At 40.4% G+C, this 25,146-nt stretch overlaps 1 protein-coding gene and 1 long non-coding RNA gene across 3 annotated transcripts in view; one reads left to right on the top strand and one right to left on the bottom strand.

Annotated features, from left to right (window-relative positions):
- JAK1 (Janus kinase 1) overlaps nucleotides 1-25,146 on the top strand; it is a 103,950-nt gene that overhangs the window by 4,565 nt on the left and 74,239 nt on the right. Inside the window, exon 1 of one of the 2 annotated variants that reach the window (XM_072419399.1) lies at nucleotides 20,060-20,140. The exons of the other annotated variant lie outside the window; for it this stretch is intronic. The gene's annotated coding sequence lies outside the window, so the exon portion shown is untranslated. Of the gene's footprint in view, nucleotides 1-20,059; nucleotides 20,141-25,146 lie in introns of those variants that run through there. 2 annotated transcript variants of the gene reach the window in all.
- On the bottom strand, nucleotides 6,868-8,826 carry LOC140336367 (uncharacterized). The gene is made up of 2 exons (XR_011921878.1): nucleotides 8,469-8,826; nucleotides 6,868-7,215 (listed from the first exon to the last, which is right to left on the bottom strand). It is a non-coding gene; the product is annotated as an uncharacterized lncRNA (long non-coding RNA).

Here is a 25,146-nt window from a genome sequence, read left to right as displayed (position 1 = left end):
GTCAGCTGTGTAAAACCTCGTGTAGACTGTAGAGGGCGCTAATTGAATTAGTTTTATTTTTTTGCAGACTTTTTGCTTAGCCATCAAAGGAGGGAGGGAAAGAATTGGTGATATACTGTCCAATGAATCCAAAAATATCATACTGTCTCTAAAGTGGAGGGACTGTTCCTTTGTCCCCCTATCTTCCTCAAATGTCCCCATTTTTGGGTGGATGTATACACCTCTTTAACTATTGCAAAGTGTTATGTTGCTGCAATCCTTCATCCAGGCTCTAAATAATTCCATTTATAAATTTGAAAACAGAATATAAAAGAAAAAATGTGAAAATAATGCATTTATCAGCAATAATTTTTTATATATATTTATTTGATATGGTCCATGAAACAAGAACTTGGCAAGGGTGTGTCATTTGCCTACACACTTAAAGCTAAGAAGTGTCCCAGTTCCCTGGAACTATTTCTCTGGGGTCTGCATTAAGAGATGGCTATAGAGTGAAGACTGGTGACCATACTTACAAAAATCTCTCAAAGGCTGTGTGCACAACTGCAATTTTCATCAGTGGAAAGGATCATGATTGTTTCCAGTGACAAAAGAGTGAAAGATATTACAAATAATGATAAAAAGTATTTATATAGCGCTAACATATTACGCAGTGCTGTACAATAAATAGGGGTTGCACAGGAGGAGGAGAGGACGCTGCCCAGAGGAGCTTACAATCTAAGATGAACAAATAATCACTGTACACACAGAACCATTCTGATATATAAAGGGGAGGGGGGAGAGTGGCACCCCTGTGTGCCCTTCTCCATTGACATATACAGACGTCGTTCTACGTCCAGTGACCTCTGTGCCCGTCGGACAAGCCTGACCGTTTCTCGCGTGTGTACATAGCCAAAGACTAATCTCAAATCTGGTATTACCTAGAACACAGTTATATTGGGTGCAATGTGAACATTGGAAGTAAACTTTTTAATCTCATTTTAAAGGTTAATTTGCTTGGAAAAAAAAGGTCTTAAAGTCATTTTTAATGAGCGGAGTGATTTTGTTGCAAAATTAGCAGTTTTAGCAGCGGTTTTAGTTGATAAATACAATGTGCTTGGGAGGGGGGGGGGGGGTGGCACAAATAGTTTTCAGTTGAACTATTGAAAAGTTAATTGATTTTGTTTAGTTTATGATATTGTATTATTTTTTTCTGATTTTGATTCTCATATGTGTACTGTTGCATTAAATTTGGTAATGACATGGTATAGTGTAGAGCTTAGCGAATCGATCCATGGACAAGGACAGGCACAACCAACGGCTCGGTGAATCCAGCCATAGACAATGACAGGCACAACGTACGGCTCGGTGAATCCAGCCATGGACAATGACAGCCACAACCAACGGCTTAGTAAATCCAGCCATGGACAATGACAGACTCAACGTATGGCTCAGTGAATCCAGCCATGTACAATGAGAGGCACTACCACCGGCTCGGTGAATCCAGCCATGGACAATGACAGGTACAACGTATGACTCAGCGAATCCAGCCAGCAGAAAAACAGGTTATCATTGGCCTCAGGCTGGATTCACGTTCGTACCTGTGCCTGTTATTGGCCGTTAGCTGGATTCAGTGAGCTGTACATTGTACTTGCCATTGGCTGAAGTTTTACTATCTGAGGCAGAGGAAATTCAAGTAGAATTTTTTCCTTGTTGAATATTTCTACTATTTGATTCTACAGAAATTTGTACTGTACAGCAGTAAAATTCTACATATTAAATACAAATTTTCTGTTATATTTGTCCCTGCTTTGTTAGTCCCGATTCTACCATAATTCTACTCAGTACAATACTTGGAACTCCACTAAATTGCTGGATTGGCATCTCTCTTATGTTGCCCTTGAAATTGCATAAAATGCCCCTTCTCCTAAAAATTCCTCCCCCCCTTCCTATTTTCTGTGCACCTGAGGGGGTCTTTTATGCCTTTTTGTGGCAATTGGCTGCTGTATAAGCTCTCCAGGATATAAACCAGAATTTCTCTCCCAATGGGATTCAGAGTCAGCTTCAAACTCAACCTGAACATTGCGGTCTATTAAGGTGAACTGTTGTCAAACCTAACAGATGCATATTTATTAAACACTAATCAGGTATTGGTGTGCACACCTGAGTGAAAGCAATAATTCTGAGGCCATAATCTTTAATGGTTAACTTAAAATAATAGGCTTTGAAAGCTTTAAAACCCTCACCTATGGGTAATTTGGCTAATATAGTTCTTCACCATATGCAGACCCATGCTGTTTCAATGGTTGACATATTAGGAAACATTCACCCAACACAACCTCACTTTTTACTTTATGTATATTATATTTTTATTGTGTTTAGGTTTATGAGTTTTTATTGTGTGCATTGAAATTAATTTGAATATATGCTTATGTTTGAACAATGGTTTGGCTAATAATGTGTAAGATAAACATTGCAATGGAAATGGTTTAATTCTATTGGTTGTCTGCTTGTAAAAAATATGATGTTTTATGTGTGTTATGTGTGTTTTATGTGTGCTTTAATGTAAAAAACAATTGCATGTGTGTGAAAAAATGGCTGCAGAAGTAAGAGATAAAGCAGACAATTTAATGGAATCCCTGTGATCCAACATGGGATTGTTTGCTGGGGTCACAAGTAAAGGTCGATCAACTTTGTTTGTGACCCCGACTCTGCTTTGTCTTTACCCTTGGATGCCTTGTTTGTCAAACTGATTACCAGTGTTTGACTTCTGGCTCTGTATTCTGGACTTGCTGGAATCTTGATACTGCATTACCTGTGGGCTCCTGGTCCTCTGTCAGTCCTGGGATAAGGTCTTATGGCACTTAAGGTGTAGTTGCTAAAGTGCACCCTCCCTTACCCCATTCCCAAGATGAGCTGGATTGTGCTTGCAGCATGCTTCATAGGCTGCGCAGGATGCAGAAACGCCAATTATTTTATGACAACCTCAGGGCTACCTGTGCTGGTCCATAAAAAAGCCCATTGGGTAGGGGAGGGAGCAGCTACTCCCCAGGTGCCATGCTTTGCACTTAGAAGTCATGGGGGCAACCATGTGCTGAAATGGCACATCTATCCTCCCGACGCTGAGCGGGGGGCTTGCTATAGGCAAGAGTTCAGCGTTAGATTGGGGAATTGGCGTCTGGTGAGTGCTGGCACTAGTCCAGGACCTTGTATCTAGATTCCTATTCTCCTGTTTATTATAATGTTGTAATGGTGTTTTGATGGATTTTAGGGTGTGTTGGGTTTAAAAAGGCCCCAGGCAGTTAGTGAAACGCTTTTCAACTATCCTGGATCTGTATAAAAAAAGTAGACATCAAAAAGAGTAATCTAACATTAATGTAAATACACTATGAAAAATATACATATGTAAAAAAAGTGAACTAAAGGAACCACGCTTTATAAAAATAAAATATTTTAAATTTCAACATAAGCTGCAAACAAACCTGGGAGTTTTTGATTTGGCTAAAATCACTCTGCCCATCTCTAAATTGGCATTTGTTGCAGCCCATGACCACAGTTTGGATCTTCATGCAGATGATAAATCCTTGATTCTGTTAGTGAGCCCCTACTGATTGCTATGGAGCAATTACTTACATGGCAGGGCCTCTTCTTGGCCATAAGATGCCCATGGAAGAAATGAATCTCAGCTTTACCTGAAAGAAAGGCTGAGAGGGCACCCCCCCCCCCCATCCTCCAAACATGGCACCCAGCACTTGGCACTTGGTGTATTGATGTAGAATGTGGCATTGATGTTGTCACATAGGCAGCCAGGAGATATAAAAAATGCTGGCAGGGGTCTCAATGATAGAAAAGCACAGAACCTGAAGTTGGGTTTTAACAACAATCAAGGGGTAGCCCTGAGATTGACATAAAGTGAATGGCGTTTCTGCACCCAGCACAGACTATGAAGCATGCTGCAAGCACAATCCAGCTCATTTTGGGAACCAGGGTGGATATTGGCAGGGGTGCAGTTTAGCTACTCCGCCTTGAGCAGCTTATTCATGTTTAAAAGGTGAATTATACACATGCATTTTACATCATGTGTTTGGGGGGTCAAAAGTATCAAAATAAGGGGCAATGCAAAGTGTTTTTTTAAATTATGTTTGCCTGTTCTGGACTTTCTCATATATGCCTGAGCTCCAGAAACAATCAATACATCCAGGAAAATACATACCCCCATCCCTACTACCCCAAACTCCCTCTATTCTTCCACCTAGTAAACTCAAACATACAAATTCCCCAAAACTCAGGGGTGTCCTATCAATCCTATTACCTTTGCTAGTGCACATGCCTATTGCTCATGCACGGTATATGTCATGCTCCATTTGGAGCCATCCTTATGATGGAACGAATGGAGAAGCAACACAGGGCACAATATTATCAGTAGAGAGGTGGATGAATGAAGTGACAACAGAAGACACCAATATTATCAGCAGGGAGAAGGATGGGTAAGCCTTGCTGCCCATCGTGATTGGCCTAAATGTCAGGGAATCTGACATTTACTATGAAGAATCTTTTTGGCTGCATTTTATTTTTCATTAATGAGGCTATAAACTTTTGAAGTTTTGCTCCCAAATCTCCATCCGAAAAAAAATCACCAACATAAAATTTATTAATATGTTTTAAAAAAATATATTATAGATATACTTGTACTTTTTGGTCAAATTTTATGTAAGGCTTTATATTTTAATTAATTCACAGAGTTTTTACAAATATTTTTATTATTTATATGTTAGGCTCACTACTTGTCAAACAGCCCGTGTATTTGTGGGACTACAAGTGGCATAAAAAGGTTAAAGAACGGCACACAACACTAAAGTTAGTACTTATCTTTATTAGATGTGTACAATATTGCAAAACAGCAACCGTTCCAGGACTAGGATCACCCCAGGACTAAGGTTTACCCCAGGGAGGGCCCATCTTCATATCATCAAACTGGGAAGAGTTAAGCAGGGATAAGCTGGCATTTCTTTACACGTATCCAGAAAATGTCAGCATGAGCGCTCAATTCTATGATATCTGGAGGTAACAATTATACATTGATCTCAACCAAAAATCAGATCATTACGTGACCATTGCTAGCTCACTTAGTCAAACCTCCTTGTTACATTTTAAACTTGTAATTGTTAGTATGAGATTATATTTTGCATATTTCCAGCTGCTTTCTTTCTCATGACCCATTGGGGCATAACAGCCATAACTTTCTTCTTATCTAGTTACTCGGACCCCAAACAAATGCGGGAAGGAGGACACAAGATGATCACACAGACAGAGACTACACAAACCACCTGTACATCCACAATATGTTTATTCAGTATTCCATGTTTTCTTATTCAACTTGCTAAAAAAGGTTATTTCTTTAGTGGAATAATCAGAAAGTTTCACCATTTCTGCTACAGTTACGTTTGTGATGTCAGATACCACCTGGTAAGGAATGCTATAGGTGCATCCAATGTGGTACCCTTCCTAATCATTGAGATTTCTGCTGATGTTTGTAGCTGTAACTGCCCGGGGTTGTGGCAGTTCAGGGTTTCAAGCTCCCTGGAGTTGGGGGTATGGGATTCAAGTAGGACATAGGTAGTAGTTTGTAGGATATACATGTAGCATGGTGGCTCAGTGGTTACCCATCTGGCCTTTGCAGCGCTGGTCCCAGGTTCAAATCTTAACCAGGACACCATCTGCATGGAGTTTGCGTGGGTTTCCTCCCACATTCCAAAAACATGCAGTTAGGTTTAATTGGCTCCCTCCCAAATTGACCTTATTTAATTAATGATATATAACTATGGTAGGGACATTAGATTGTCAGCCCTTTTGAGGGCCAGCTAGTGACATGACTATGGACTTTGTACAGCGCTGCGTAATATGTTGGTTAGTTAATAATATTATTATTATTGTAGGTAGCAGTCACTGCTATTATAACACTGATACTCGGCATCCACCCTACAAATCAATATCCATCCTACAACACCCTACAGGAACTCTAAACCCTGTGCTGCCACTAGCCTGGGCGGTTACAGATACAAACATCTCACAGCTCGTTATTTAAATAAATAAGATTACTTTGCTATGTGTTTATTCTCAAATGTACTATTGCCTACTAACCCCTAGTTACATTGCCCAACCTCACTAGGTCAGTCCACACATTATTCATTCTTAGGATTATTTTAATAGAACACCGGCTGGCATCACATTTTGTAGGCTGGTACAAAATGGGTACACCTTATAAAAAAGAAAAAAACACACACAATTGGGTCTATTAATAAATAGGATTCACCTAACTTGTACTCATTTTTCACAATGGATTTTTTTGCAAATTTTGTAAATACTCATGATCCATAGATTTTACCTTAAGGAGGAAATGTACATATTGGATCTAAGTAAGGTGAATCACGGCTATTTTGTTGTATGGATTGTGACGTTTGCAGTAATGCACAAAGCTCTTGTAACATTTTACAGCAAGCAGTTGTTTGGCCATTCATCCCCGGGTAGGATAATATGAGGACCGATCTTTTCTATAGACACCTTCAGTGAGATATTTACACCTTAGGGGAATAAAAAAATAAAATAAAAAAAACAATCCTTTATTCATCATTCATATATTTTTCTCATGTGTACTTGGATAAAGGAAAGGTGAATCATTTCTGTTTTGTTGTATGGATTGTGACGTTTCCAGTAATGCACTAAGCTCTTCTGACATTTTACGGCAACCCATTGTTTGGCAGCGAGCGCCATTCATCCCTAGGGTAGGATCATTTTAATCGTTCTGCAGGCACTGTGAGCATTATAGGTGAATCTTCATAAAGCGGACCTAAACTCGAAATATTTACCCAACATAAAAGTAGACAACACTTTATTATAAAGTAAAAACTCTTTTTTATTTATTTATTTTCTTTCTTTCTTGATTGCCTCCCGGGATATCTACGTGGCTGCTTCTTCTGCACATGGCCAATCTCAGAGCCTTTTCTAATGGGAGAAAGAAGTTGCTAATCTAACGCATGCGCAGTGTGATCGGCAATCTTTTTCCCCATCTACATCACCCGATTTTGTGCCGTGCGAGATCGTATCAGATACGAAGGATAACCCAGAAGAAGAGCGAAGAAGATGGCAGCGCCCAGCACTTCCCCCACGCCAGGCCTAAGAAGGGTACCGGGACGACACGGGACCCGATGGACAAATCCTCCCGATGGATCCACGGATCTGCGGGAATTTAGTGTGATTATTTATTATTTTGACTTTAGTTCCGCTTTAAAAGCACTTTGGGAAAAAAAAAACACACACAATAGAATCAATAAAAAAATAAGATTCACAGAACTTGTACCTAAAATGAACATTTTTCACATTAGATTACAAAAACACAAACAAACAATGAAGTCTATTTAAGATTCATCAAACATTTACCCAAATTGTACACATTTTTCACATTGTGATTTTGTAATCAAGTTCAAACAATGAGGTCTTATTTATAAAAGTTTTCATTCAAGATTCACCCAACTTTTACCCAAACTGGACGGAAACCTTTTTCATATTGTTTGTGTTTTTGTAATCAAGTCCAAACAATGAAGTGTTTTTTTATAAAAGTTTTCAGGATTTACCCAACTTTAACCAAATTGTACGCATTTTTTCACATTGTACTAGTTTACAAAACACAAAAAAACAATAAGGTCTATAAAAGTTTTCACTCAAGATTCACCCAACTTTTACCTAAATTGTATGCCTTTGTCATATTGTGCTTTTCACCCAAGATTCACCCAACTGTAACCAAATTGTACACATATTTTACATTGTACATAAATACAAACATACAATAAGGTCTATATTTAAAAGTTTTCACTCAAGATTCACCCAACTTTTATCTAAATTGTACACCATTTTCATATTGTGTTTTTGTAATCAAGTCCAAACAATGAGGTCTTATTTATAAAAGATTTCACCCAAGATTCACCCAACTTTATCCAAATTGTACACATTTTTCACATTGTACTAGATTACAAAAACACAAACAAACAATAAAGTCTATTTATAAAAGTTTTAACCCAAGATTCACCCAACTTTAGCCATATTGTTCACATATTTCTCATTGTACTAGATTACAAACATACAATAAGGTCTAATTATAAAAGTTTTCACTAAAGATTCACCAAACTTTTACCCAAATTGTACACCTTTTTTATACTGTTTGTCTACTTGTAATCAAGTCCAAATAGGAATGTGTTGTTTAAAAAAGTTTTTACCCAAGATTCACTCAACTTTAACCAAATCAAATAATTTTTCACATTGTACTAGATTACAAACACACAAACAATAAGGTCTATTTGTTAAAGTTTTCACCGAGGAGTCTCCCAACTTTTAACTGAATTGTACACATATTTTACAATATACTTAATTACAAACACACAAACATATAAGGTCTATTTATCAAAGTTTTCACCAAAGATTCACCCAACATTTACCCAAATTGTACACCTTTTTCACACTGGACTCAATATGTAAAATGTGAAAATGTGTGAATCCTATACTCATAATTCACACATTATTCTCCTGAAAAGCATGGACATTGCATGGATCGTGACGTCTCCAGTAATGCTTTGAGCTCTTCTGACATTTTACGGCAAGCGGTAATTTGGCAGCGAGCGCTATTCATTCCTGAGAAATCGATATGTTTTGGGAATTCCAGGCTTTTAAGTTGTAAAGCGGCTGCGAGGATTCCACTTTCGGTAAATAAGGCATTTCCCGGCCTCTGGACAATTTTCTGGCAATTACGTCTTCCTTTAGATTTTCTCTGAAACATGGCCACTCCTTTCACCCTAGGGCGAGGGACGCAGGGTCCTAGAGAGCGCCCAGCACCAGCGCATTGTTCCTGCATTGGTTACAGCAGCAAAGTTTAATAAGTTGGTGCGAGGGGAAATGACGTTCTGAAACTCCGCTTTCCTTATGTGACAAATATTTTGTATTGCTTTAATCTGTCACCATTTACCAAAAATTCACCCTGCTGTGTCATTTCACCATTACGGCATTTCTTTCTATTCATTTCCATCCTTCCTTACGTCTCTGATCTCCTGCACACTGTCCGAGTGACAACACAACAGCACAATTAGAAGGCAGGAGGAGAGCGTTGTCACTCCATAACAGGAAGTGGCTACAAAAAGGAAGCAATGGGCTGTCTATGGTGTAACGCTATACAATTAAATTGTAATAGAGATCCATCAAACCTACACAAGGGCCCTGATTTATGAAAGCTCTCCAAGGCTGCAGAGGATACACATTCATCAGTGAAACTGGTGGATCCAGCAAACCTGGAATGGATCTGGTCCAGGATTGAAAACATTTGCTAGCAAATGACTTTTAAGAAATCTATTCCAGGTTTGCTGGATCACCCAGCTTCACTGATGAATGTGTATCTTCTCCAGCCTTGGAGTGCTTTAATCAATCAGCCTCAGTGCTGGAGTGCTGTCTGATAATGCAAGGGGGTAAATGCATCAATTTGATAGAGATATTGGACTTTCAGTTATTATTATTACACAGTATTTATATAGCACCAACATATTATGCAGCGCTGTACAAAGTCCATAGTCATGTCACTAGCTGTCCCTCACAATCTAATGTCCCTACCATAGTCATATGTCATTATTACACTCTAAGGTCAATTTTGGGGGGTAGCCAATTAATCCTATTGCATGTTTTTAGAATATAGGAGGAAACCAGCATACCCAGTGGAATCCCACACAGACACATGAAGAACCTGCAAACTCCATGCAGATAGAGCCCTAGCTGAGATTCAAACCTGGGACCCAGCACTGCAAAGCCCAGAGCACTTACCTCTGAGCCACCGTGCTAACAAGTTCTGCAAACTAGTCAAAAACACAAATGGTGGCTTTGCTCTATTGCAAGGACATGAGATCCAAATTGTTCCGATCCAATTCTTTTTGGCGTAACTGTTTTTTACCATTTCAGTGCCATATATTGATAAACTGTGTTGAAGTTATCATTTTATTGCCAAGTTTCAACAGCAATGGGCCCATTGAGTGCTATTTCAGACTTATGATGAGCCGCAGTATTCTGCCACGGTCTCAATCCCAGCCTCAACCTCTCCCATTCAAGTGAGTGGGAGAGGATAGGAACTATGCATGCAAATCTGGTTACCTGCGGTGCTGTTTGTGGCTCCTTGGTGCACAGCAGCAGCCAGCCATGCAATATTACATCCTGAATTCTGAAAAAGTCCTTATAATGATGCATTCAGGGATGCATTGCTAGAATTTTTAGCTTTTGTTGACAGTGACAGTTTATCCTGAATGATAACCCAAACCAACTTTGTGTTGCAAGTATAAAACGCACAAATGTGTGCACGCATGCGATGCACTGCATCCCCCCAAATTTGACCTTAGACTGTAATTATGACATATGACTATGGTAGGGGCATTAGATTGTGAGCTCCTTTTACAATGGACTTTGTACAGCGCTGCGTAATATGATGGCGCTATATAAATACTGTGTAATCCCTATTTAATGTACAGCCCTGTGTAGCATGTTGGCGCTATAAAAAATCCTGTTAATAACAATATTAATAATACCTGAAAATGCAACAGGTCTCCTCCCCTAACACAACTCACAATAACATGCAAAGCAGTAAGCAAAAGACCTTACTTCTCTGTAGACCTAAATAAAAACACCGGACCTTTACTCTAAATGTACACATTTTTTCACATTGGATACAACAAAAAAAATAGTATAATAGGATAAATGCATAACATAATAATAATTAAACAGGATTTATATAGCGCCAACATATTACGCAGCGCTGTACAATAAATAGGGGTTTCAAATGAAAGACAGATACAGACAGTGACACAGGAGGAGGAAAGGACATAATAATAATAAAAAAAAAAAAAAAAAAAAAGGTAATTTTGGGTAAAAGTTGGGTAAATCCTTGTTAAAAAAAAATCATGAATAGATCCTAAATGTAGATTCTTTTTATTTTATTTTATGTTCAGTAAAACAGCGTGGAGACCGGTCCACCTTAAAAATCCTTGTTTTTGGGCGGAGTTTTCTTCCTGCAAGTGATTTCCTGAAACTTGTGACTTACAGAGTCTGTAGAAGGGCCACAGGGGACAGGCAGCCATGCTTGTCATCAGGAAATCCCCTATAGCATGCATGCACATCTTCAAGGTTTAGACAAAACAGCGATGTCAATTCTGACTTTACATGCCAGGGTTCATTGACCCCTGGCAGGAAAAAAACTTAATTGATTTGGACTAAAGTGCCTGATTTATTAAAGCTTTCCAAGGCTGGGGAGAATGCACTTTCATCAGTGAAGCTGGGTGATCCAGCAAACTTGTAATGGATTTCTTAAAAGTCATTTGCTATTTGATAATAAATGTTTTCAATCCTGGACCAGACTCCTTCCAGGTTTGCAGGATCACCCAGCTTCACTGATGAAAGTGTATCCTCTGCAGCCTTGGAGAGCTTTAATAAATCAGGGCCAAAGTGTCAACAACATCATTTCTTAGGGCATGTGTCTCAGGTACCAGGTCAGGACAATATCTGCATGGAGTTTGCAGGTTCTCCCCGTATCTGTGTGGGTTTCCACCGGGTGCTCCGGTTTCCTCCAACATTCCAAAAACATGCAGTTAGGTTATTTGGCTTCCCCCCAAATCGACCTTGGACTGTATTAATGCCATATGACTATGGTAAGGACATTAGATTGTGAGCCCTTTTGAGAGACAGCTAGTCACATGACTATGGACTTTGTACAGCGCTGCGTAATATGTTGGCGCTATAAAAATACTGTATAATACTAATTTGGGTGAAAATCATCATGACCTAATTTTTCTCACACATGTCCTTCTTTCAGGTTTGATAATTTTATAAACTCAACAAATGTTTAATTTTAAAGACAGCTTAAGAAAAACACTAAGGGCTCTATTTAGAAAACAGGGAATCTAATATTCCCTTAAACATTCCCCTACTGCTAATAAAACACATGGACCTGGAACAGTCCCAAGAGGGAATGCTTGAGGGAATATCTGATTCCCTGTTTTATAACCAGGCCTAATTATTTAATTAAATAGTTTATTACATTTGGAATTGCAATAATTATACATAGCTAAATCGGATCTGGAATGCACCGTCTCTGATTACCTACAACAGTAATCAGACTGGGAGAGGGAGGGGAAGCAAAGGGAGCCAATCAGGTGTGTGTATATGCACATGTGTGTTTTTATTGTTATTCACTGTGGTTATTTAAATAAGGACACATTGGACGCTTATGATTTTTTTTGTCCCCTTCCTGTTTTTGGAAACTGTTTGGAGTGTGTTGCATACACATCAGCTGTCAAGAACTTGCTGATAGGAGTAAAGAAAATAATAACTTCGTGCTGATGTCTCATTGTCCAATCACAGGCCGGGAGTAGGAAGCTGACCCATCTTAAAAGTTTAACTTTAAAGTCAGGTCACCTGTAGGGGAATGATATTAAATGTTAGAAATAGAAATTTCAATTGAATGCATCAGTTGGAGGTAAAAATGTGTCCATCTTCCCTTCCTTGCTTTTTCAAACACATAGTGCTCTATTTATATAATAGGGAATCTGACATTCCCTCAAACTTTCCCTGGAACCAATAATTTACTACTTTGGAATATGCCCAGAAGGGAATGTCCGATTCACTGTTTTTAAGAAATAGAGCCCATATGATACAAAGCACATTACTGCCCATCATTTTGATCAGTTTCATGATTTTTATTGATCCATGCATTGTAATTGCCTCTGCAAGAGATAGTTGTACAAAGTGGGACTACGGAAATAGTAATAATAGAAAAAGTAAGTGTGAGTATAACACTATCAGGTATTTATTACCCGAGACCAGTCTTCCCCTTGACAATGCTTCCATCTGCTTTCCCCTCCAGAATAACAGAGCCATCTTTATTCAGGCATCACTCAGGATCACCATCTGCTCCCTGGACTGAGATGCTGGCACACAATTCGCTCCAATCTTTCCAGCAATTGGCTTTGAGACAAATGGGCCCTTACAGCAGTTTCTCACCTAGTGACTTGTTACAATGTTGCAGACTGATCACTAGGGAGAAGAGACTAAAGAAATGCTTCCTCCTGCTGCAGTAGATTGATGATATCATCTCTATCTTGGCTTTCAAAGTTTAAGATAAAGATTTTCACAAAAATAATGCTGTAGCTGAATATTGTGATGTTAGGAATTTATTGATGGAAGGTTAAAAAGTATTAAAAGGTTCACATTAGGTGCATTAAAATCTATATTTGTATAGTGATGCATTCTGCATTATTCTTGTTCCAGACATCATGCCCCCGCCATTTTCTCCTGGCATAAACGTGCATGCTCGGAGCATTGTGAAGTCAATTTATCACGAGGGTGCATTGGGCCCACAGATCTAGCAGACTTAAACTCAAGCTCAAGTTTTTTTCTACTGAGATGAGCTGGCACCACGGATGTGGCAAAACCTAAAAAATGCCATGGCGCCAATAATCCCCCCCCCCCCCACTGTGACACTGACCACGTCCCTGGAAACAAATATCAACTGGACAAATTCTCTTATTCATTTACTATATGAATTATATATATTTTATGCAAATATGGGGCTGAAAACTCAATTCTTTATGTTTTTACACAAGAATTTAGGGTTCAAAATTATTTGTAACTCAAACTTTGCAAAAGAAAATTGGCAAACACCCAACCAATCTTAAATTACCAACTCATTGAGGAAAGGTATCACATTTACTATTTACTCATTTTCTTTGTTACTGTAATTATTTAAAAAGTGTTATTTGGAGTTAATGATTGAATTTGTTCATCCCTTTATTAATGTTCATTTAAAACTCTGTGCCCAGGAGTTAACCTATCCTGCAAGTGACAACACTGCTGTGTAATTTCATTACATAACGAATAGTGTTGTCACAATTATAGAAAGAGATGGCTCTACTGGCAATGTCACCATGTAATTGAACAGTAGGGATGAGCTAGAACGCCTCTGGCTTTCTCGCGAAAATTTCCCTGAACGTCTGATGGGTCCACGAAATTTCGGCCAACCGATTTCGCGAAGCCACCGGAAGATTGAGGAAATCATTACAGGAGGATTCTCTGGGCTGCATTCATTCTTGCAGCCATGGGAATCCTCCTGTTTGCGATCTCCGGCACTAGAGGTTAATTAGAGGGATCGCAGTGGATTCTCAGGGCTGCATTCGTTCATGCAGCCCTGGGAATCCTGTGTGCGATCCCTGGGCACTAGAGGTTAAATAGGGACAAGTCTCCCCATTCAAATCCTCTGGTGCTCTCTGATTGCCTGAGGAAAGCTTTTCCCCGCCAATCACAGAGCACTAGAGGTTTTGAGTAGGAAGACTTGTCCCCATTTAACCTCTAGTGCCGGGGATCGCACACTGAGCTGATCAATGAATGCAGCTGGAGCTGCATTCATTAATCAGCACAGCCAACGATTTTTTTTTTAATTAAAATTTGAGCTTGATCTGTGAATTTACACTGGCCCTTCTCACTTACAATTTTGGTAAGCGAGAACGGCCGATTTCGCCGCAAGATTGAGTTTTAAAAACTCGCTCGCTCATCCCTATTGAACAATGTCAGGAAAACAAAAACTGTAATGGTAATGCTATTGACACTAAGGGTGCTATTTATAAAACATTCCTGGAAAGAGAATCATTTACTGCTATTGAAATACATGTATCTGGAAGATATCCAACAGGGAAAGTTTGAGGAAATGTCTGATTCCTTGTTTTATAAATAGCGCCCTTAGTTTCAATAACATTAACATCACAGTTTTTGTTTTCCTGACACTGTTCAATTACATGGTGACATTGCCAGTAGAGCCATCTCTTTCTATAATTGTGACAACACTATTCGTTATGTAATGAAATTGCACAGCAGTGTTGTCACTTGCAGGATAAGTTAACTCCTGGGCACAGGATTTAAAACAAACATTAATAAAGGGATGAACAAATTCAACCTATAACACTTTTTAAATAATTACAGTAACAAAGACAATGAGTAAGTAGTAAATGTAGTGGTAACTTTCCTCAATGAGTTGGTATATAAAGATACCCTTGGTTGGGTTATTTCAAACCCTGACATAAGTCTAAGAAACAGAGGGGTTCTTATGGCAAACATGGATATTGTATTATTAATGATCAAATCTCACAATTTTCCTACCATATGAGTTTGATGTATTTATAATATATGAAATGTATTGTATTGTGAGGTTTGATCATTAATACAATACCAGTTTTTGCCAATTACAGTGACAAGTTTTTGTTTTCCATTCGGAAGGTTGCGTACACACGTTCAGTTCTTGTTGCTGGGTCTGTGGTTATCGTTTGCACTGACAAAAAAGTGAGAGATGAGTGAATGAGCACTGTACAGAGCGCCAATCTGTTCTATAGAGAGGGGAGAACAAGAACAGCATCTCACTGTGCTCTTCTTCATTGACAAGTGACGACTTTTGGTCGTTCACCATCGGTCCATCAGGACAGATCCATGAATAACATTGGGTGACCGATATATGTCAGATTCTCGCCCGAGAGGAGCCGAACTGTTCATACTGGGTGAGAATCATCCAAAGTTGACCATTGTAAGGTATATAGTTTCTCCAAACCTGCAAATAAAACTTTTGTGTATCTCCAAACAAGTGCGGATAACCTGGGAGTGCAGTGTGCAATCCTGCTCATTTGTGGGATCCGTAAAATGCCAAGAATGGAATCCGGTGCCAGCTGCCCAATGACTGAAGTAGTGGGGTGCTTGAGGGAAACCATGAGCTCTGGCTGCATATGGAGCAACAATGGACTGTTCTGATCTGGAGAGCTATCGGCCAGGTGTATCGGACATAACATGCAGCAATATAATGCATGTTTACACACGGGCATCAGAGCTGCAATTTCTCTATAAGATGCATGAGTGGTGTATGCCAGTCCCTGGGACCATGTTGGTACATAGGGAACCCTTTCTATAATTACTATATACACAGCTCACAGTATATTACCATGGTGGTCAGTAGGTCCTCTTAAATTGCTGGCCATTGGGAGGAATATCACCCTTACAGATAGCCAAAAAGATCATCGAACTGATCCATAGACACAAAGTTCCCATTGCTAACGGAACCCCTAGCAAGCTCTGGAGGAACCCCGGTTGGGAATCACTAACCTATATCCTGCTGCGTCCTCAACTTTTTACAGCCTGGAGTAGAAATGGTTAATTTTTTTTTTTGTGTTTAGATAAACCTGAGTTCAGCAAGGTTACAGAAGCTGAATTTGCTCTCTAAGCTACCATTGCTTTTGTCTGTAACATAGCAACATCCTTCCTGCTGCGGTTTGTACAGAACTCAGAGTACTCACTACTTGGAGAGGAAAAATATGTTTACTACAAAAGGGGCAGCACAATGTTCTCTTTTAAGACACCGCAGTCACCGGGTTTAAAGAGACATTATCCCTACCATACACTTATTGCAAAGATACATGCCGTGCAGAACGCTTGTTCCACAAGACAAGGGCCCCATTACGTCTGTTCCGTACTTGGTGACTTGCATTGGCAGGTGGATAATGATCCTAGCGTCATGTTAGATGGGGGAATCATATAACATGTCAGATTTTATTCTCTTTTAAAGTTTGCACAAGTTTTGCCCTTTTACTTGTCTGCTATTACCAGTAGGAGACCTGATCTGCTTCTGATGCAGTTTCACTTTCACTTTGAGGTCTTGTCCCTCCCCCAGACTGTGATTGGATGGTGAGAGGAAATGTAGCACACTGATGAACTCCTCTCTCTTTCTCTCTTTGTTTTCTCCTTTTCTCATTATTCCTGGTACTGGTCACCACTGTAACATTTTCATTGCACAAAGATTGGAGATTATAGAAAAGTATCGCTACCCAATATTTTTGCAGTAGACAATAATTGGAACCTAGGATAGGGGTTGCTTTGGGAGGGTTGCCCCTGGAAAAAGTGCGACATGTACCACCGAGCCGTGTAATTAAACTGGTAGTAAGCCAATATCTCTGCGTGGAGACAAAGGAGTCTGTTTAATAAATGTTTTCACCCAACATACACTTTGGGGTCTATTTATAAATCCATGGATCTAATCTTCCCTGGTGGAGAATCTTCCAGACTAATGGCAGTAATTCATTCTCTACCAGGGAATGTTTCAGTGAATTTTGTGGCTTTATAAATAGTCCTACTCAGCTTTTACCCAACATTGGCACATTGTTTACATTGGGAAAATATATAAATCAGGGGCAAAGGTCGATTCACACATTTTATAATTGAATCCAATGTATAGAATTTGTACATTTTGGTTAAAAGTTTGGTGAATATTCTTTGAGAAAGTTAGAACTTTAGTCTCCTCTTATATTTTTTAGAGACAAATGAAAAAACAAAAAACAAAAAAACTATTGAATACAGAACTCAGTAGCTAAAGCTGACATTTACACATATGAGTGAATGAGAGCTTTGCCTCCATCTATACAGCTTTGTGCAGAAACTGTTTGCTGCAGTTTCACCTGCACTTACCTCCACCCCCATTCCCCACCCTGCAACTGCTCAGTGAAAGGAGAAGCACATAAATTCATATAAAAGCAGATAAATTCATCTTACTATTATACTGCTCTGTCTTTTATTGCATATTCCTTGCAGAGTATCACACCTGATTTATTCATTTTGCTACTTTTTCACCCTTTTGAGTTCTGCTGTAGAGGGACTGGAAAAAGCTGAAACCAAGGTAAATATACTGCATGCATGTAAAATAATTTCTTTAGCGGTGCATTCATGATCAGAGAGCTGTATTATTGTGTGAGTTTATTATACGTATATATTACTATTATATATATATATATATATATATATATATATATATATATATATATACAGCATATATATAATATTTATAATATTTATATTGTGTGATACTTCCCACACCTCCTGTAAGCTTTTCTGGGCAGGATCCTTTCCTCCTCCTGTGGAAATTGGAGTTGCTAATGACAGACAGATACAGACAGTGACACAGGAGGAGGAGAGGACCCTAACCCGAAGAGCTTACAATCTAGGAGGTGGGGGAAGTATCACACAATAGGAGGGGAGATATGTAGTAGTGGAGGGAAGTAGTGACGGTTTCAAAAGAAGAATACATGTAGGCAAATTTGAAAAAATGGGTTTTGAGTGTTTTTGAAATGTGCAGAAAGTAGGAGCAAGCCGAATAGAATGAGGAAGACCATTCCAGAGAGTCAGGGGAGCTCTAGAAAAGTCTTGAAACAGTGCGTGTGATGAGGTTATGAGTGAGGAAGTCATTAGTAGGACATTGGAGGAGAGAAGAGAGCGGCTAGGGGGGATTTTTCTATCAGGTCAGAAAGGTAAGTGGGACAAGAACTGTGGAGGGATTTGAAGGCAAAGCACAGGAGATGAATTTGATTCTCATGTGAAATGGAAGCCAATGAAGGGAACTACAAAGAGAGGCAGCGGAAGAGGAGCGGTGGGAAGACTGTGTATGGGGTAGGTAGGTGACAAGGTTGTGTATGGGGTAGGTAGGTGGTAAGGCTGTGTATGGGGTGGGTAGGTGGGAAGGCTGTGTATGGGGTAGGTAGGTGGGAAGGCTGTGTATGGGGTGGGTAGGTGGGAAGGCTGTGTATGGGGTAGATAGGTGGGCAGGCTGTGTATGGGGTAGGTAGGTGGGAAGGCTGTGTATGGGGTAGATAGGTGGGCAGGCTGTGTATGGGGTAGGTAGGTGGGAAGGCTGTGTATGGGGTAGGTAGGTGGGAAGGCTGTGTATGGGGTAGGTAGGTGGGAAGGCTGTGTATGGGGTAGGTAAGTGGGAAGGATGGATGAGTCTGGTTGCAGCATTCATAATAGATTGTAGAGGAGAGTTAGTGCAATACCAGAGAGGAGGAGGTTACAGTAGTCCAGGCGATGGATGATAAGAGCGTGTACATGGAGTTTGGGGGTCTCTGGGGACAGGTAGGGGCATGTTACTATTATCTTGTACAGAGTCCACACTCATGTCACTAACTGTCCCTCAGAAGGGCTTATAATTTATTGTCCCCACCACTTGGGGCAAATGCATTTTGTGTTTTTGTTTTTTTTTCTTTTACTGCTTTGCATAAAATGTTTTATTTTTGTTTTCTATGCAAATTATAGACAAAAAGATGTAAAAATAAAAATGTTTCTTCTAGGTTGACTGATTTTAGTTTTAATACAGCCAAAGCCCCTTTATAAATATCCTTTTTATTCTGTCATTTTAATTTTAAAACATTTTAGTTGTGAACACTGCACATTTTTAAATGCAATATAAAAAAATGCACTAACAAACAAAATAAAAAAATAAGAAAAATATTGTAAATAAATTTTAGATTAAAAAATAATAATCTGCAAACCAATTAGAGGAGAGGAAGGAAGGGCTGATTATGGGTAAATAGGAGTTATATAAGAACACATTTAATAAAATTTGCACAGGTTGGGTCCCTATGGCTATAGGGAATGTTACAAACATTAAGGAAAAGTTTACTATAGCCATGGGGAGCCCTACCTGGGCAAATTGTAGTAAATGTTTTCCAGGCAGCATTCTGATTGGTTGGTGGGTATAAGGGGGAGGGATTGGCCCTGAAAACTGCCATATACCAAGTTTTGGTAAGGTAAACAACAGGTTGGCAGCCACTTGTTGCCATAGCAACATCTTTGTTGGTTACCAAAGTAATTTGTAAATTTCGAGAATCAGAAAAACCTAAAGTTAAGGGCCATCCCGAGTTGCTGCAAGATTCAACGCCATCTTTATATATGAACCTCAGCTGTACTTTTGACAGCTGGGGTTTGGCGGTAAGAAGGGAGAGGGGGAAGCAGGATAAAAGCATCAGGGCAGGAATGTGGGGTGAATGACCAATTATCAAGTTGGAATTCCACAGCGATGCTAACTCCGCGTTCCACCTTAAGAGGCGACTGCTTGAACGTGCTGCGCATGCGCAGAGGTCAGGCCGAGCGGGGAGGGCTGTCTGTCACTCAAGTGACGGGAAAAGGCTGCCGCGGGGATGCGCAGCTCGGAAGGGGGCGGGGTTATGTCGGGAGCGCGCCTCTGACGGACAAGTTCTTGAGAGCGAGGGAGAGACGGACGGGCACCGAGCAGGTCAGTGGGGTACCGGGGAGGGGGCAGGGTATATCTGTGAGGGATGGGGGGATACATGGCCGGGGTACACGGGGGGGGGTCGGTGCTGAGGAGTACCGGAGAGGGGGCACATGGAGGACCGGGGTATACTACAGGGGGTGTAAACTAGGAATGGGGAGAACACCGGAGAGGGGTGCAGGGAGGACAGGGGGTGAGGGGAGGGGGGACACCAGGGGATGGGGTACAGGGATAAGAGAGGGGTACAGAGAGGATAGGGAGGGGCAGTAAAGAGGGAATGAAATGAGGTATGGAATAAGATGGTGTAACAGGAAGATGGGGTACAGGAGATGGGGTACAGGACAGAGAGGGGGGTACAGGAGGTTGGGTGTGTTAGAATGGGGTACAGGAGAAGAGGTGTGTTAGAATGGGGGACAGGAGATGGGGTGTGTAAGAATGGGGTACAGGGCATGGGGTGTGTTAGAATGGGGTACAGGAGATGGGGTGTGTAAGAATGGGGTACAGGGCAGGGGTGTGTTAGAATGGGGTACAGGAGATGGGGTGTGTAAGAATGGGGTACAGGGCATGGGGTGTGTTAGAATGGGGTACAGGAGATGGGGTGTGGTAATGAGGAATGGGGTACAGGAGAGGGAAGTCATATTGTAAGTTAGGGCTCAGGAGTGAAAGAATGGGGTATTAGAGAAGAAGAAGGGGTATAGGCAGTTGGGAGTGTTAAAGGAAAATGATCTTCAAGAGATAGGGTGGGTTTGTGAGGAATGGGGTACAGGAGATGGGGTGTGGTAATGAATAATGGGGTAAAGGAGATAGGGTGTGTTAATGAATAATGGGGTAAAGGAGATGGGGTGTGTTAATGAGAAATAGGCTACAAGAGAGGGGTTGGTTTAGAGGAAGATGGGGTATAGGAGCTGGGGTGGGTTAGAGAAGAATGGAGAACAGAAGATGGGGTATATTAAAGGAAGTTGGAAGGGAAATGAAGTACAGAAGAAAGAGAAAGGTGTTATAGGATTTTGGGGTTGGAAAAAATATGGTTCAGGAAAAAAACAATGTACATAAAGGTAGTTGGACTAAAGTGGAACTCCAGACCAGATCTATTTTCTGGCTAGAATAGGGGTCCCTGTGTTACCACTGGGGGAGAGTTTTCCGCCTGACTTCCTGGAGGAATATTAAATCAGAGGAGATCCCCATGTAGTGATTGTTACCTTTCACCAGAACTAACGTCCCCCATTGGAGGATTTGCCTGATTTCCTGTCCTGCAGACATAACAGACTGTAAGAAATGTCCATGAAGTGATTGTAAGTTTTCCCCAGAACGGATGTCCCCAGTGGGGTGATTTCCCCTCCTGTTTTCTATCGCTTTCTGTCTCCGTCATCTGTCTGTAATCCCCACAACAAAAAATCTGAGAGATTCTAAATTTTGGAAGAAAGTAGCTGTGGATGATTTCCATTCACTTCCTGTCCTGGTGATGTAACAGGAAATAAGCAAATCTCTCCAAAATTTGCATCTTCTCTATCTTGGATAACTGTTGTGTTACTTTGCTCCTATTGTGACAAAATCCATTACTTGTTGCTCTGATAACGACCTTTAATTTGGATAATCTTTCTTTTCCGCCTCGGGGTCAGGGGCCCACAAGGACAAAAAGGGAGCTGAATTTCCCTAGTTGTTTTTAACATCTCTCCTACTCTTCCCTACTATCTCCCTCTACTCTAATATCTCCCCTACTCTTTTTTTGTCTTTAAGGTAGAACTAAACCCTGAGTTACTCACTTATCCCTGTTCCTTCAGGGGGCGCCGTCTTCTTCTTTCCTTGCTTCCTCCTTTCAATTTTCGGCCAACTAAATTGGCCAAGTTCAAATCACTTCCCCGTGTCAGGGGGAGGTAAGCTGTAGGCTCTGAAATTAATTCATTTTTTTGTGAATGTATTACTATTATTATTTTTATACAGTATTTACATAGCGCCAACATATTACACAGCGCTGTACAAAGCCCATAGTCATGTCAACTGCTGTCCCTCAGGAGCTCACAATCTAATGTCCCTACCATCGTCATATGTCATGACAGCCAGTTTTGAGGGGAAGCCAATTACCATAACTGCATGTTTTTGGAATGTGGGAGAAAACCGGAGTACCCGGAGAAAACCCACACAGATACGGGGAGAACCTGCAAACTCCATGCAGATAGTGTCCTGGCTGAGATACGAACCTGGGACCTAGCGCTTGCAAAGACCAGAGTGCTAACTATTAAGACTCCATGCTGCCCATATAGAAAGAATATTATTACATTGTTGCCATTTTTTGGGGGGAGATGGCTCACCAGCAAACTTGTTTCCTCAATGTTCCAGCTTGAGGCCTGTGAGCTTCCTGTATCTTTTTTTTTGTCTGACAGCTCTGTTCATACATTGTAGGGTTTATAGATAATCAGTTTAGCTAAGAATTCCCCAAACATTTGCAATTTATTAATTTACTCCCATAAAATGTTTTTAAATTTGGAAGTGCCATGGATCCCTTTTGGTTCATCGCTTCCTCCCAGTCGCTGCATATTTACTGCTGATCATTGGCAAGGTTGTTGAAGCAGACGCTGATGGAGGGGAGGGATTTGGGGACTCAGAAGAGGAAGTGCAGCTAAATAAAAACACTGACAGGCAACTTAGGGGCCTGGTAAACTAGATAAACCTGAAATGGCTCAAATTCCTTTGATTTTTAATTAATTCCACCTGTTTCATAGAAAGAATGAATGTCAGTTCAACATGAATTATTCGTACTACCCCAATGCAAAAGGTGATACGCAGTTCTTTATTACTTTGTAACAGTAACTTTGTAATTGATCACTGTTTGTACTTGATCAGAATAAAAACTCTGCGTATGCTCACCTGTCATTGTTCTGTCACAGGCACCGCCATCTTCTTCCTTCTTCTCTTTCTTGTTGCGATATTAAGCCATCTTTATCGGCTGGACTGGAGGGTAACGTAACATCCATGCAGGCACGCAGGCGCTCATTCAGTCCTGACAACCGCAGGAAATACCAAAATGTGCCAAGTATCTTGGCAAACAATGCTGAGCTGCGCATGTGCAGCTTGGTGATTTTTTTAACACAAGAATCAGGTAGACAGGCAGGCAAGAATGCTTTGTACAGAAGGGTCATCATCGCCTGTCCCTTTCTGCTGTAAAGCCCGGCCTGGTCACAGACTTTAGGTCTACTTCAATTAAGGAAGACTGCAAAATTTGATCAAACAGAAACCTAGTCAATACAGTGGTACCTTGGTATAAGTCCCTAATCTGTTCCAGATCCTTGGACTTATACCAAACAGGACTTATACCAAACACATTTTTCCCATAAGAAATAAAGGGAAAATAAATTATCTGTTCCCATGAAAAAATCCTATTGTTATTGGCATATTATAGATTGATGGGGCTTTATAAAATAATTTAAACACTGCCTAATACTAAAATAATTAAATAAATACAAAAGCAATTAGATGAAATGAATGAAAATTTAACCTCACTTTACCTTGCTGAGAAGGAAGAAGGAGGAGATGTTTTGAAATTCACAGAGAGTTATAGCGCGGGTTGTCCACTGAATGGTGGCAACTGGCGTACTGACGCTCGTGGGCAGTTGTGGCTTTGTCACGAGAGAGGTAAATAAGGGTAGCACGCGGTGTTATGACTCATTTTGACCCATACTAGTTCTAGCACAAAGGTTGTATACCAAGCAACGGTTGTTTAGCAAGCAAATTTTTTCGTGTCCAAACAGGATTTATACCAAGTTGGACTTATTCCAAAGCAGACTTATACCGAGGTACCACTGTACTTCATTTTTGGATCATTACAAAGGACAAGGGGGCGCTCTTTGTGTCTGGAGAAAAACTTTAATCTACGGATAAAGAAGGGATTCTTCACTATAAGGTCCGTGAAAATGTGAAATCGGCTTCCTCAGGACGTAGTTTCAGCAACTACTATAGATATAGAAGAAAAAGCTGGATGATTTCTAGAAGCACAGAATATAACTGGGGATTAAAGCTTTAAAGTAAAGACAACAGAGACTGCTGATCCAGGGAACATCCGATTGTCTCATGGAATTGGGAACAATTTTGTTTTTCCCCTGTTGGAGCAAATTGTACCAGGGGTTTTTTTTGCCTTCCTTTGGATCAGCTATGTCTATAGGGTGTTTATCTGGGATATGTTTATTTCCCTGGGGGTTGAACTTGAGACTTTTTTGTGACCAACATTATCAATATTCTTGCAATTCTTCTGATATCGATCCCTTTTGGCTCATCAAAGTCAGAAACAAAGAATGTGGGAAATTCAGCCTGTGTATGGGCAGCTTTAAAAACTTTGCAAACTTAGGTTGCAGAAACCTTACCCCCCCATCTCATCCTACCCTGTAAATTCATCAGTTTTTTTTTTCCAGTTTTTTTCTTTTGGAATAACAAATTTTAGATGGATGCTTGACCCTCTTCCCGTGATCAGAGTATTGTTTGCATGTAGAGTTTTCTTTGTGCAAGGCAAACCAATAGCAAATAAAGCCTATGTCCTTTTGTTGCTTGCGTGCTGTGACGGGTGTCATATTCATCTTTATGGTAGTAAATCAAGGCCCCTCGAGGCTTCAAGATAGGGGGGGAGTTGTCTGTATGTAAGGTCTGTGTCCGAAGTACAATGTAGGAAAATCAATAAAATGGATGTTGGTATTAGGAAAGAATTATTGAGTATTTGCTTCTTGGGCAAATGCATTTGCAGCATACTTTAAGTATTGTTGTTGTGATAAAATATTATACCTTACAGTTTTTTCTTATCATGCATCAGTTTTGCCTTAAAAGCAGTCTTACAAGAAGCACATATGTAGACCTACACTCCTTTTGTCTCCTCATATCTGTCCAGCATTCAGGAGCGATGCAAGGAACGCCTGCGGAATCCTAATCACAGGCAGCACGGTGGCTCAGTGGTTAGTACTCTGGCCTTTGCAGTGTTTGGGTCCCAGGTCTGAATCTCGGCCAGGACACCTTCTGCAGTTTGCAGG

Source organism: Pyxicephalus adspersus, chromosome 8, assembly GCF_032062135.1.
Source record: "Pyxicephalus adspersus chromosome 8, UCB_Pads_2.0, whole genome shotgun sequence".
Lineage (NCBI taxonomy): Eukaryota > Metazoa > Chordata > Amphibia > Anura > Pyxicephalidae > Pyxicephalus > Pyxicephalus adspersus.
Note: the sequence above shows the minus strand (reverse complement) of the source record. Positions and strands in the feature narration are given on the sequence as shown.